Below are 12,634 nucleotides of genomic sequence, written 5' to 3'. Positions count from 1 at the left end.
TGCTCAGAAGCAGTCCCGTGGCAGGCAGGATACAGGGGGATGTGTTCTGGGCACGCGGCATGCTGCTTCCCATGCCCGGGATAAACTGCGAGCCGGTGCCTCGCTTGCGCTTCTATCTGCCGGACTTGGAGCTGGCCAGCGCGCACCTTCCCGCTGTGTGTGCTGCTGTCCGCAGTCTCCAAAGAAAGCAGGGCACTAAAGCACGAGAAGTAAGCGCCCCAGGAGGGAATCTGCCTTTGAGGGAAGATGTGAAGCAGTTCCCTTGTTCCACTCGACACTTCCCTCACTCTTAGGCAAAGCCCATCTCAGCTGGCTTGTAGGCGTGCCTCCGTGCTCAGAAACAGCCCCGTGGCAGGCAGGACAGTGCGAGATGTGTTCTGGGCATGCAGCATGCTGCTTCCCATGCCCGGGACAAACTGCGAGCCGGTGCCTCGCTTGCGCTTCTATCTGCCGAGACTTGGAGCTGGCCAGCGCGCACCTTCCCGCTGTGTGTGCTGCTGTCCGCAAACAGCCTCCAAACAAAGCAGGGCACTAAAGCAAGAGAACTAAGCGCCCCAGGAGGGAATCTGCCTGTGAGGGAAGCTGTGCAGCAGTTCCCTTGTTCCACTCGACACTTCCCTCACTCTTAGGCAAAGCCCATCTCAACTTGCTTGTAGGCGTGCCTCCGTGCTCAGAAACAGCCCTGTGGCAGGCAGGACAGTGCGAGATGTGTTCTGGGCACGCAGCATGCTGGTTCCCATGCCCGGGACAAACTGCGAGCCGGTGCCTCGCTTGCGCTTCTATCTGCCGAGACTTGGAGCTGGCCAGCGCGCACCTTCCCGCTGTGTGTGCTGCTGTCCGCAAACAGCCTCCAAACAAAGCAGGGCGCTAAGGCAAGAGAAGCTCGCGTCCCAGGAGGGAATCTGCCTGCGAGGGAAGCTGTGCAGCACATCCCTTGTTCTGCTCGCCACTTCCCTGACTCTTAGGCAAAGCCCATCTCAGCTGGCTTGTAGGCGTGCCTCTGTGCTCAGAAGCAGTCCCGTGGCAGGCAGGATACAGGGGGATGTGTTCTGGGCACGCAGCATGCTGCTTCCCATGCCCGGGACAAACTGCGAGCCGGTGCCTCGCTTGCGCTTCTATCTGCCGAGACTTGGAGCTGGCCAGCGCGCACCTTCCCGCTGTGTGTGCTGCTGTCCGCAAACAGTCTCCAAACAAAGCAGGGCACTAAAGCAAGAGAACTAAGCGCCCCAGGAGGGAATCTGCCTGTGAGGGAAGCTGTGCAGCACATCCCTTGTTCCGCTCACCGCTTCCCTGACTCTTAGGCAAAGCCCATCTCAACTGGCTTGTAGACGTGCCTCCGTGCTCAGAAGCAGCCCCGTGGCAGGCAGGACAGTGCCAGATGTCTTCTGGGCACTCAGCATGCTGCTTCCCATGCCCGGGACAAACCGCGAGCAGGTGCCTGGCTTGCGCTTCTATCTGCCGAGACTTGGAGCTGGCCAGCGCGCACCTTCCCGCTGTGTGTGCTGCTGTCCGCAAACAGCCTCCAAACAAAGCAGGGCACTAAGGCAGGAGAATTAAGCACCCCAGGAGGGAATCTGCCTGCGAGGGAAGCTGTGCTGCACATCCCTTGTTCCACTCGCAACTTCCCTGACTCTTAGGCAAAGCCCATCTCAGCTGGCTTGTAGGCGTGCCTCCGTGCTCAGAAACAGCCCTGTGGCAGGCAGGACAGTGCGAGATGTGTTCTGGGCACGCAGCATGCTGCTTCCCATGCCCGGGACAAACTGCGAGCCGGTGCCTCGCTTGCGCTTCTATCTGCCGAGACTTGGAGCTGGCCAGCGTGCACCTTCCCGCTGTGTGTGCTGCTGTCCGCAAACAGCCTCCAAACAAAGCAGGGCGCTAAGGCAAGAGAAGTTAGCGTCCCAGGAGGGAATCTGCCTGCGAGGGAAGCTGTGCAGCAGTTCCCGTGTTCCACTCGACACTTCCCTGACTCTTAGGCAAAGCCCATCTCAGCTGGCTTGTAGGCGAGCCTCCATGCTCAGAAGCAGTCCCGTGGCAGGCAGGATACAGGGGGATGTGTTCTGGGCATGCAGCATGCTGCTTCCCATGCCCGGGACAAACTGCGAGCCGGTGCCTCGCTTGCGCTTCTATCTGCCGAGACTCGGAGCTGGCCAGCGCGCACCTTCCCGCTGTGTGTGCTGCTGTCCGCAAACAGCCTCCAAACAAAGCAGGGCGCTAAGGCATGAGAAGTTAGCGCCCCAGGAGGGAATCTGCCTGCGAGGGAAGCTGTGCAGCACATCCCTTGTTCCGCTCGCCACTTCCCTGACTCTTAGGCAAAGCCCATCTCAGCTGGCTTGTAGGCATGCCTCCGTGCTCAGAAACAGCCCTGTGGCAGGCAGGACAGTGCGAGATGTGTTCTGGGCACGCAGCATGCTGCTTCCCATGCCCGGGACAAACTGCGAGCCGGTGCCTCGCTTGCGCTTCTATCTGCCGAGACTTGGAGCTGGCCAGCGCGCACCTTCCCGCTGTGTGTGCTGCTGTCCGCAAACAGCCTCCAAACAAAGCAGGGCACTAAGGCATGAGAAGTTAGCGTCCCAGGAGGGAATCTGGCTGCGAGGGAAGCTGTGCAGCACATCCCTTGTTCCGCTCGACACTTCCCTGACTCTTAGGCAAAGCCCATCTCTACTGGCTTGTAGGCGTGCCTCCGTGCTCAGAAGCAGTCCCGTGGCAGGCAGGACAGTGCGAGATGTGTTCTGGGCACGCAGCATGCTGCTTCCCATGCCCGGGACAAACTGCGAGCCGGTGCCTCGCTTGCGCTTCTATCTGCCGGACTTGGAGCTGGCCAGCGCGCACCTTCCCGCTGTGTGTGCTGCTGTCCGCAAACAGTCTCCAAACAAAGCAGGGCACTAAAGCAAGAGAACTAAGCGCCCCAGGAGGGAGTCTGCCTGCGAGGGAAGCTGTGCAGCACATCCCTTGTTCCACTCGACACTTCCATCACTCTTAGGCAAAGCCCATCTCAGCTGGCTTGTAGGCGTGCCTCCGTGCTCAGAAACAGCCCTGTGGCAGGCAGGATACAGCAGGATGTATTCTGGGCATGCAGCATGCTGCTTCCCATGCCCGGGACAAACTGCGAGCCGGTGCCTGGCTTGCGCTTCTATCTGCCGAGACTTGGAGCCGATCAGAGCGCACCTTCCCGCTGTGTGTGCTGCTGTCCGCAAACAGCCTCCAAACAAAGCAGGGCACTAAGGCATGAGAAGTGAGCGTCCCAGGAGGGAACGTGCCTGCGAGGGAAGCTGTGCAGCACATCCCTTGTTCCACTCGACACTTCCCTCACTCTTAGGCAAAGCCCATCTCAGTTGGCTTGTAGGCGAGCCTCCGTGTTCAGAAGCAGTCCCGTGGCAGGCAGGATACAGGGGGATGTGTTCTGGGCACGCAGCATGCTGCTTCCCATGCCCGGGACAAACTGCGAGCCGGTGCCTCCCTTGCGCTTCTATCTGCCGGACTTGGAGCTGGCCAGCGCGCACCTTCCCGCTGTGTGTGCTGCTGTCCGCAAACAGTCTCCAAACAAAGCAGGGCACTAAGGCAAGAGAACTAAGCGTCCCAGGAGGGAATCTGCCTGCGAGGGAAGCTGTTCAGCAGTTCCCTTGTTCCACTCGACACTTCCCTCACTCTTAGGCAAAGCCCATCTCAACTTGCTTGTAGGCGTGCCTCCGTGCTCAGAAACAGCCCTGTGGCAGGCAGGACAGTGCGAGAAGTACTCGGGGCATGCAGCATGCTGCTTCCCATGCCCGGGACAAACTGCGAGCCGGTGCCTCGCTTGCGCTTCTATCTGCCGAGACTTGGAGCCGATCAGAGCGCACCTTCCCGCTGTGTGTGCTGCTGTCCGCAAACAGCCTCCAAACAAAGCAGGGCACTAAGGCATGAGAAGTAAGCGTCCCAGGAGGGAATGTGCCTGCGAGGGAAGCTGTGCAGCACATCCCTTGTTCCACTCGACACTTCCCTCACTCTTAGGCAAAGCCCATCTCAGTTGGCTTGTAGGCGAGCCTCCGTGCTCAGAAGCAGTCCCGTGGCAGGCAGGATACAGGGGGATGTATTCTGGGCACGCAGCATGCTGCTTCCCATGCCCGGGACAAACTGCGAGCCGGTGCCTCGCTTGCGCTTCTATCTGCCGAGACTTGGAGCCGATCAGCGCGCACCTTCCCGCTGTGTGTGCTGCTGTCCGCAAACAGCCTCCAAACAAAGCAGGGCGCTAAGGCAAGAGAAGTAAGCGTCCCAGGAGGGAATCTGCCTGCGAGGGAAGCTGTGCAGCACATCCCTTGTTCCGCTCACCACTTCCCTGACTCTTAGGCAAAGCCCATCTCAGCTGGCTTGTAGACGTGCCTCCGTGCTCAGAAGCAGTCCCGTGGCAGGCAGGATACAGGGGGATGTGTTCTGGGCACGCAGCATGCTGCTTCCCATGCCCGGGACAAACTGCGAGCCGGTGCCTCGCTTGCGCTTCTATCTGCCGCACTTGGAGCTGGCCAGCGCGCACCTTCCCGCTGTGTGTGCTGCTGTCAGCAAACAGTCTCCAAACAAAGCAGGGCACTAAAGCAAGAGAACTAAGCGCCCCAGGAGGGAATCTGCCTGCGAGGGAAGCTGTGCAGCAGTTCCCTTGTTCCACTCGACACTTCCCTCACTCTTAGGCAAAGCCCATCTCAACTCCCTTTGTAGGCGTGCCTCCGTGCTCAGAAACAGCCCTGTGGCAGGCAGGACAGTGAGAGATGTGTTCTGGGCATGCAGCATGCTGCTTCCCATGCCCGGGACAAACTGCGAGCCGGTGCCTCGCTTGCGCTTCTATCTGCCGGACTTGGAGCTGGCCAGCGCGCACCTTCCCGCTGTGTGTGCTGCTGTCCGCAAACAGCCTCCAAACAAAGCAGGGCACTAAGGCAAGAGAAGTAAGCGTCCCAGGAGGGAATCTGCCTGCGAGGGAAGCTGTGCAGCATATCCCTTGTTCCGCTCGCCACTTCCCTCACTCTTAGGCAAAGCCCATCTCAGCTGGCTTGTAGACGTGCCTCCGTGCTCAGAAGCAGTCCCGTGGCAGGCAGGATACAGGGGGATGTGTTCTGGGCACGCAGCATGCTGCTTCCCATGCCCGGGACAAACTGCGAGCCGGTGCCTCGCTTGCGCTTCTATCTGCCGGACTTGGAGCTGGCCAGCGCGCACCTTCCCGCTGTGTGTGCTGCTGTCCGCAAACAGCCTCCAAACAAAGCAGGGCACTAAGGCAAGAGAAGTTAGCGTCCCAGGAGGGAATCTGCCTGCGAGGGAAGCTGTGCAGCAGTTCCCTTGTTCCGCTCGCCACTTCTCTGACTCTTAGGCAAAGCCCATCTCAGCTGGCTTGTAGGCGTGCCTCCGTGCTCAGAAGCAGTCCCGTGGCAGGCAGGATACAGGGGGATGTATTCTGGGCACGCAGCATGCTGCTTCCCATGCCCGGGACAAACTGCGAGCTGGTGCCTCGCTTGCGCTTCTATCTGCCGAGACTTGGAGCCGATCAGAGCGCACCTTCCCGCTGTGTGTGCTGCTGTCCGCAAACAGCCTCCAAACAAAGCAGGGCGCTAAGGCATGAGAAGTAAGCGTCCCAGGAGGGAATCTGCCTGCGAGGGAAGCTGTGCAGCACATCCCTTGTTCCACTCGCCACTTCCCTGACTCTTAGGCAAAGCCCATCTCAGCTGGCTTGTAGGCGTGCCTCCGTGCTCAGAAGCAGTCCCGTGGCAGGCAGGATACAGGGGGATGTGTTCTGGGCACGCAGCATGCTGCTTCCCATGCCCGGGACAAACTGCGAGCCGGTGCCTCGCTTGCGCTTCTATCTGCCGAGACTTGGAGCTGGCCAGCGCGCACCTTCCCGCTGTGTGTGCTGCTGTCCGCAAACAGCCTCCAAACAAAGCAGGGCACTAAGGCAAGAGAAGTAAGCGCCCCAGGAGGGAATCTGCCTGCGAGGGAAGCTGTGCAGCAGTTCCCTTGTTCCACTCGACACTTCCCTCACTCTTAGGCAAAGCCCATCTCAACTCCCTTTGTAGGCGTGCCTCCGTGCTCAGAAACAGCCCTGTGGCAGGCAGGACAGTGCGAGAAGTACTCGGGGCATGCAGCATGCTGCTTCCCATGCCCGGGACAAACTGCGAGCCGGTGCCTCGCTTGCGCTTCTATCTGCCGAGACCTGGAGCCGATCAGAGCGCACCTTCCCGCTGTGTGTGCTGCTGTCCGCAAACAGCCTCCAAACAAAGCAGGGCACTAAGGCATGAGAAGTAAGCGTCCCAGGAGGGAATCTGCCTGCGAGGGAAGCTGTGCAGCACATCCCTTGTTCCACTCGACACTTCCCTCACTCTTAGGCAAAGCCCATCTCAGTTGGCTTGTAGGCGAGCCTCCGTGCTCAGAAGCAGTCCCGTGGCAGGCAGGATACAGGGGGATGTATTCTGGGCACGCAGCATGCTGCTTCCCATGCCCGGGACAAACTGCGAGCCGGTGCCTCGCTTGCGCTTCTATCTGCCGGACTTGGAGCTGGCCAGTGCGCACCTTCCCGCTGTGTGTGCTGCTGTCCGCAAACAGTCTCCAAACAAAGCAGGGCACTAAAGCAAGAGAACTCAGCGCCCCAGGAGGGAATCTGCCTGCGAGGGAAGCTGTGCAGCACATCCCTTGTTCCACTCGCCACTTCCCTGACTCTTAGGCAAAGCCCATCTCAGCTGGCTTGTAGGCATGCCTCCGTGCTCAGAAGCAGTACCGTGGCAGGCAGGATACAGGGGGATGTGTTCTGGGCACGCAGCATGCTGCTTCCCATGCCCGGGACAAACTGCGAGCCGGTGCCTCGCTTGCGCTTCTATCTGCCGAGACTTGGAGCCGATCAGCGCGCACCTTCCCGCTGTGTGTGCTGCTGTCCGCAAACAGCCTCCAAACAAAGCAGGGCGCTAAGGCAAGAGAAGTAAGCGTCCCAGGAGGGAATCTGCCTGCGAGGGAAGCTGTGCAGCACATCCCTTGTTCCGCTCACCACTTCCCTGACTCTTAGGCAAAGCCCATCTCAGCTGGCTTGTAGGCGTGCCTCCGTGCTCAGAAGCAGTCCCGTGGCAGGCAGGATACAGGGGGATGTGTTCTGGGCACGCGGCATGCTGCTTCCCATGCCCGGGATAAACTGCGAGCCGGTGCCTCGCTTGCGCTTCTATCTGCCGGACTTGGAGCTGGCCAGCGCGCACCTTCCCGCTGTGTGTGCTGCTGTCCGCAGTCTCCAAAGAAAGCAGGGCACTAAAGCAAGAGAACTCAGCGCCCCAGGAGGGAATCTGCCTTTGAGGGAAGATGTGAAGCAGTTCCCTTGTTCCACTCGACACTTCCCTCACTCTTAGGCAAAGCCCATCTCAACTTGCTTGTAGGCGTGCCTCCGTGCTCAGAAACAGCCCCGTGGCAGGCAGGACAGTGCGAGATGTGTTCTGGGCACGCAGCATGCTGCTTCCCATGCCCGGGACAAACTGCGAGCCGGTGCCTCGCTTGCGCTTCTATCTGCCGAGACTTGGAGCTGGCCAGCGCGCACCTTCCCGCTGTGTGTGCTGCTGTCCGCAAACAGCCTCCAAACAAAGCAGGGCACTAAAGCAAGAGAACTAAGCGCCCCAGGAGGGAATCTGCCTGTGAGGGAAGCTGTGCAGCAGTTCCCTTGTTCCACTCGACACTTCCCTCACTCTTAGGCAAAGCCCATCTCAACTTGCTTGTAGGCGTGCCTCCGTGCTCAGAAACAGCCCTGTGGCAGGCAGGACAGTGCGAGATGTGTTCTGGGCACGCAGCATGCTGGTTCCCATGCCCGGGACAAACTGCGAGCCGGTGCCTCGCTTGCGCTTCTATCTGCCGAGACTTGGAGCTGGCCAGCGCGCACCTTCCCGCTGTGTGTGCTGCTGTCCGCAAACAGCCTCCAAACAAAGCAGGGCGCTAAGGCAAGAGAAGCTCGCGTCCCAGGAGGGAATCTGCCTGCGAGGGAAGCTGTGCAGCACATCCCTTGTTCTGCTCGCCACTTCCCTGACTCTTAGGCAAAGCCCATCTCAGCTGGCTTGTAGGCGTGCCTCCGTGCTCAGAAGCAGTCCCGTGGCAGGCAGGATACAGGGGGATGTGTTCTGGGCACGCAGCATGCTGCTTCCCATGCCCGGGACAAACTGCGAGCCGGTGCCTCGCTTGCGCTTCTATCTGCCGCACTTGGAGCTGGCCAGCGCGCACCTTCCCGCTGTGTGTGCTGCTGTCCGCAAACAGTCTCCAAACAAAGCAGGGCACTAAAGCAAGAGAACTAAGCGCCCCAGGAGGGAATCTGCCTGTGAGGGAAGCTGTGCAGCACATCCCTTGTTCCGCTCACCGCTTCCCTGACTCTTAGGCAAAGCCCATCTCAACTGGCTTGTAGACGTGCCTCCGTGCTCAGAAGCAGCCCCGTGGCAGGCAGGACAGTGCCAGATGTCTTCTGGGCACTCAGCATGCTGCTTCCCATGCCCGGGACAAACCGCGAGCAGGTGCCTGGCTTGCGCTTCTATCTGCCGAGACTTGGAGCTGGCCAGCGCGCACCTTCCCGCTGTGTGTGCTGCTGTCCGCAAACAGCCTCCAAACAAAGCAGGGCACTAAGGCAGGAGAATTAAGCACCCCAGGAGGGAATCTGCCTGCGAGGGAAGCTGTGCTGCACATCCCTTATTCCACTCGCAACTTCCCTGACTCTTAGGCAAAGCCCATCTCAGCTGGCTTGTAGGCGTGCCTCCGTGCTCAGAAACAGCCCTGTGGCAGGCAGGACAGTGCGAGATGTGTTCTGGGCACGCAGCATGCTGCTTCCCATGCCCGGGACAAACTGCGAGCCGGTGCCTCGCTTGCGCTTCTATCTGCCGAGACTTGGAGCTGGCCAGCGTGCACCTTCCCGCTGTGTGTGCTGCTGTCCGCAAACAGCCTCCAAACAAAGCAGGGCGCTAAGGCAAGAGAAGTTAGCGTCCCAGGAGGGAATCTGCCTGCGAGGGAAGCTGTGCAGCAGTTCCCGTGTTCTGCTCGCCACTTCCCTGACTCTTAGGCAAAGCCCATCTCAGCTGGCTTGTAGGCGTGCCTCCGTGCTCAGAAGCAGTCCCGTGGCAGGCAGGATACAGGGGGATGTATTCTGGGCATGCAGCATGCTGCTTCCCATGCCCAGGACAAACTGCGAGCCGGTGCCTCGCTTGCGCTTCTATCTGCCGAGACTTGGAGCCGATCAGAGCGCACCTTCCCACTGTGTGTGCTGCTGTCCGCAAGCAGCCTCCAAACAAAGCAGGGTGCTAAGGCATGAGAAGTTAGCGCCCCAGGAGGGAATCTGCCTGCGAGGGAAGCTGTGCAGCACATCCCTTGTTCCGCTCGCCACTTCCCTCACTCTTAGGCAAAGCCCATCTCAGCTGGCTTGTAGGCGTGCCTCCGTGCTCAGAAAAAGCCCTGTGGCAGGCAGGGCAGTGCGAGATGTGTTCTGGGCATGCAGCATGCTGCTTCCCATGCCCGGGACAAACTGCGAGCCGGTGCCTCGCTTGCGCTTCTATCTGCCGAGACTTGGAGCTGGCCAGCGCGCACCTTCCCGCTGTGTGTGCTGCTGTCCGCAAACAGCCTCCAAACAAAGCAGGGCGCTAAGGCAAGAGAAGTTCGCGTCCCAGGAGGGAATCTGCCTGCGAGGGAAGCTGTGCAGCAGTTCCCTTGTTCCACTCGACACTTCCCTGACTCTTAGGCAAAGCCCATCTCAGCTGGCTTGTAGGCGAGCCTCCATGCTCAGAAGCAGTCCCGTGGCAGGCAGGATACAGGGGGATGTGTTCTGGGCATGCAGCATGCTGCTTCCCATGCCCGGGACAAACTGCGAGCCGGTGCCTCGCTTGCGCTTCTATCTGCCGAGACTCGGAGCTGGCCAGCGCGCACCTTCCCGCTGTGTGTGCTGCTGTCCGCAAACAGCCTCCAAACAAAGCAGGGCGCTAAGGCATGAGAAGTTAGCGCCCCAGGAGGGAATCTGCCTGCGAGGGAAGCTGTGCAGCACATCCCTTGTTCCGCTCGCCACTTCCCTGACTCTTAGGCAAAGCCCATCTCAGCTGGCTTGTAGGCATGCCTCCGTGCTCAGAAACAGCCCTGTGGCAGGCAGGACAGTGCGAGATGTGTTCTGGGCACGCAGCATGCTGCTTCCCATGCCCGGGACAAACTGCGAGCCGGTGCCTCGCTTGCGCTTCTATCTGCCGAGACTTGGAGCTGGCCAGCGCGCACCTTCCCGCTGTGTGTGCTGCTGTCCGCAAACAGCCTCCAAACAAAGCAGGGCACTAAGGCATGAGAAGTTAGCGTCCCAGGAGGGAATCTGGCTGCGAGGGAAGCTGTGCAGCACATCCCTTGTTCCGCTCGACACTTCCCTGACTCTTAGGCATAGCCCATCTCTACTGGCTTGTAGGCGTGCCTCCGTGCTCAGAAGCAGTCCCGTGGCAGGCAGGACAGTGCGAGATGTGTTCTGGGCACGCAGCATGCTGCTTCCCATGCCCGGGACAAACTGCGAGCCGGTGCCTCGCTTGCGCTTCTATCTGCCGGACTTGGAGCTGGCCAGCGCGCACCTTCCCGCTGTGTGTGCTGCTGTCCGCAAACAGTCTCCAAACAAAGCAGGGCACTAAAGCAAGAGAACTAAGCGCCCCCGGAGGGAGTCTGCCTGCGAGGGAAGCTGTGCAGCACATCCCTTGTTCCACTCGACACTTCCATCACTCTTAGGCAAAGCCCATCTCAGCTGGCTTGTAGGCGTGCCTCCGTGCTCAGAAACAGCCCTGTGGCAGGCAGGATACAGCAGGATGTATTCTGGGCATGCAGCATGCTGCTTCCCATGCCCGGGACAAACTGCGAGCCGGTGCCTGGCTTGCGCTTCTATCTGCCGAGACTTGGAGCCGATCAGAGCGCACCTTCCCGCTGTGTGTGCTGCTGTCCGCAAACAGCCTCCAAACAAAGCAGGGCACTAAGGCATGAGAAGTAAGCGTCCCAGGAGGGAATGTGCCTGCGAGGGAAGCTGTGCAGCACATCCCTTGTTCCACTCGACACTTCCCTCACTCTTAGGCAAAGCCCATCTCAGTTGGCTTGTAGGCGAGCCTCCGTGCTCAGAAGCAGTCCCGTGGCAGGCAGGATACAGGGGGATGTGTTCTGGGCACGCAGCATGCTGCTTCCCATGCCCGGGACAAACTGCGAGCCGGTGCCTCCCTTGCGCTTCTATCTGCCGGACTTGGAGCTGGCCAGCGCGCACCTTCCCGCTGTGTGTGCTGCTGTCCGCAAACAGTCTCCAAACAAAGCAGGGCACTAAGGCAAGAGAACTAAGCGTCCCAGGAGGGAATCTGCCTGCGAGGGAAGCTGTTCAGCAGTTCCCTTGTTCCACTCGACACTTCCCTCACTCTTAGGCAAAGCCCATCTCAACTTGCTTGTAGGCGTGCCTCCGTGCTCAGAAACAGCCCTGTGGCAGGCAGGACAGTGCGAGAAGTACTCGGGGCATGCAGCATGCTGCTTCCCATGCCCGGGACAAACTGCGAGCCGGTGCCTCGCTTGCGCTTCTATCTGCCGAGACTTGGAGCCGATCAGAGCGCACCTTCCCGCTGTGTGTGCTGCTGTCCGCAAACAGCCTCCAAACAAAGCAGGGCACTAAGGCATGAGAAGTAAGCGTCCCAGGAGGGAATGTGCCTGCGAGGGAAGCTGTGCAGTACATCCCTTGTTCCACTCGACACTTCCCTCACTCTTAGGCAAAGCCCATCTCAGTTGGCTTGTAGGCGAGCCTCCGTGCTCAGAAGCAGTCCCGTGGCAGGCAGGATACAGGGGGATGTATTCTGGGCACGCAGCATGCTGCTTCCCATGCCCGGGACAAACTGCGAGCCGGTGCCTCGCTTGCGCTTCTATCTGCCGAGACTTGGAGCCGATCAGCGCGCACCTTCCCGCTGTGTGTGCTGCTGTCCGCAAACAGCCTCCAAACAAAGCAGGGCGCTAAGGCAAGAGAAGTAAGCGTCCCAGGAGGGAATCTGCCTGCGAGGGAAGCTGTGCAGCACATCCCTTGTTCCGCTCACCACTTCCCTGACTCTTAGGCAAAGCCCATCTCAGCTGGCTTGTAGACGTGCCTCCGTGCTCAGAAGCAGTCCCGTGGCAGGCAGGATACAGGGGGATGTGTTCTGGGCACGCAGCATGCTGCTTCCCATGCCCGGGACAAACTGCGAGCCGGTGCCTCGCTTGCGCTTCTATCTGCCGCACTTGGAGCTGGCCAGCGCGCACCTTCCCGCTGTGTGTGCTGCTGTCAGCAAACAGTCTCCAAACAAAGCAGGGCACTAAAGCAAGAGAACTAAGCGCCCCAGGAGGGAATCTGCCTGCGAGGGAAGCTGTGCAGCAGTTCCCTTGTTCCACTCGACACTTCCCTCACTCTTAGGCAAAGCCCATCTCAACTCCCTTTGTAGGCGTGCCTCCGTGCTCAGAAACAGCCCTGTGGCAGGCAGGACAGTGAGAGATGTGTTCTGGGCATGCAGCATGCTGCTTCCCATGCCCGGGACAAACTGCGAGCCGGTGCCTCGCTTGCGCTTCTATCTGCCGGACTTGGAGCTGGCCAGCGCGCACCTTCCCGCTGTGTGTGCTGCTGTCCGCAAACAGCCTCCAAACAAAGCAGGGCACTAAGGCAAGAGAAGTAAGC

Source organism: Rhea pennata, unplaced genomic scaffold, assembly GCF_028389875.1.
Source record: "Rhea pennata isolate bPtePen1 unplaced genomic scaffold, bPtePen1.pri scaffold_31, whole genome shotgun sequence".
Lineage (NCBI taxonomy): Eukaryota > Metazoa > Chordata > Aves > Rheiformes > Rheidae > Rhea > Rhea pennata.
The sequence above is the reverse complement of the archived record's forward strand: the minus strand, read 5'-3'. Positions refer to the sequence as shown.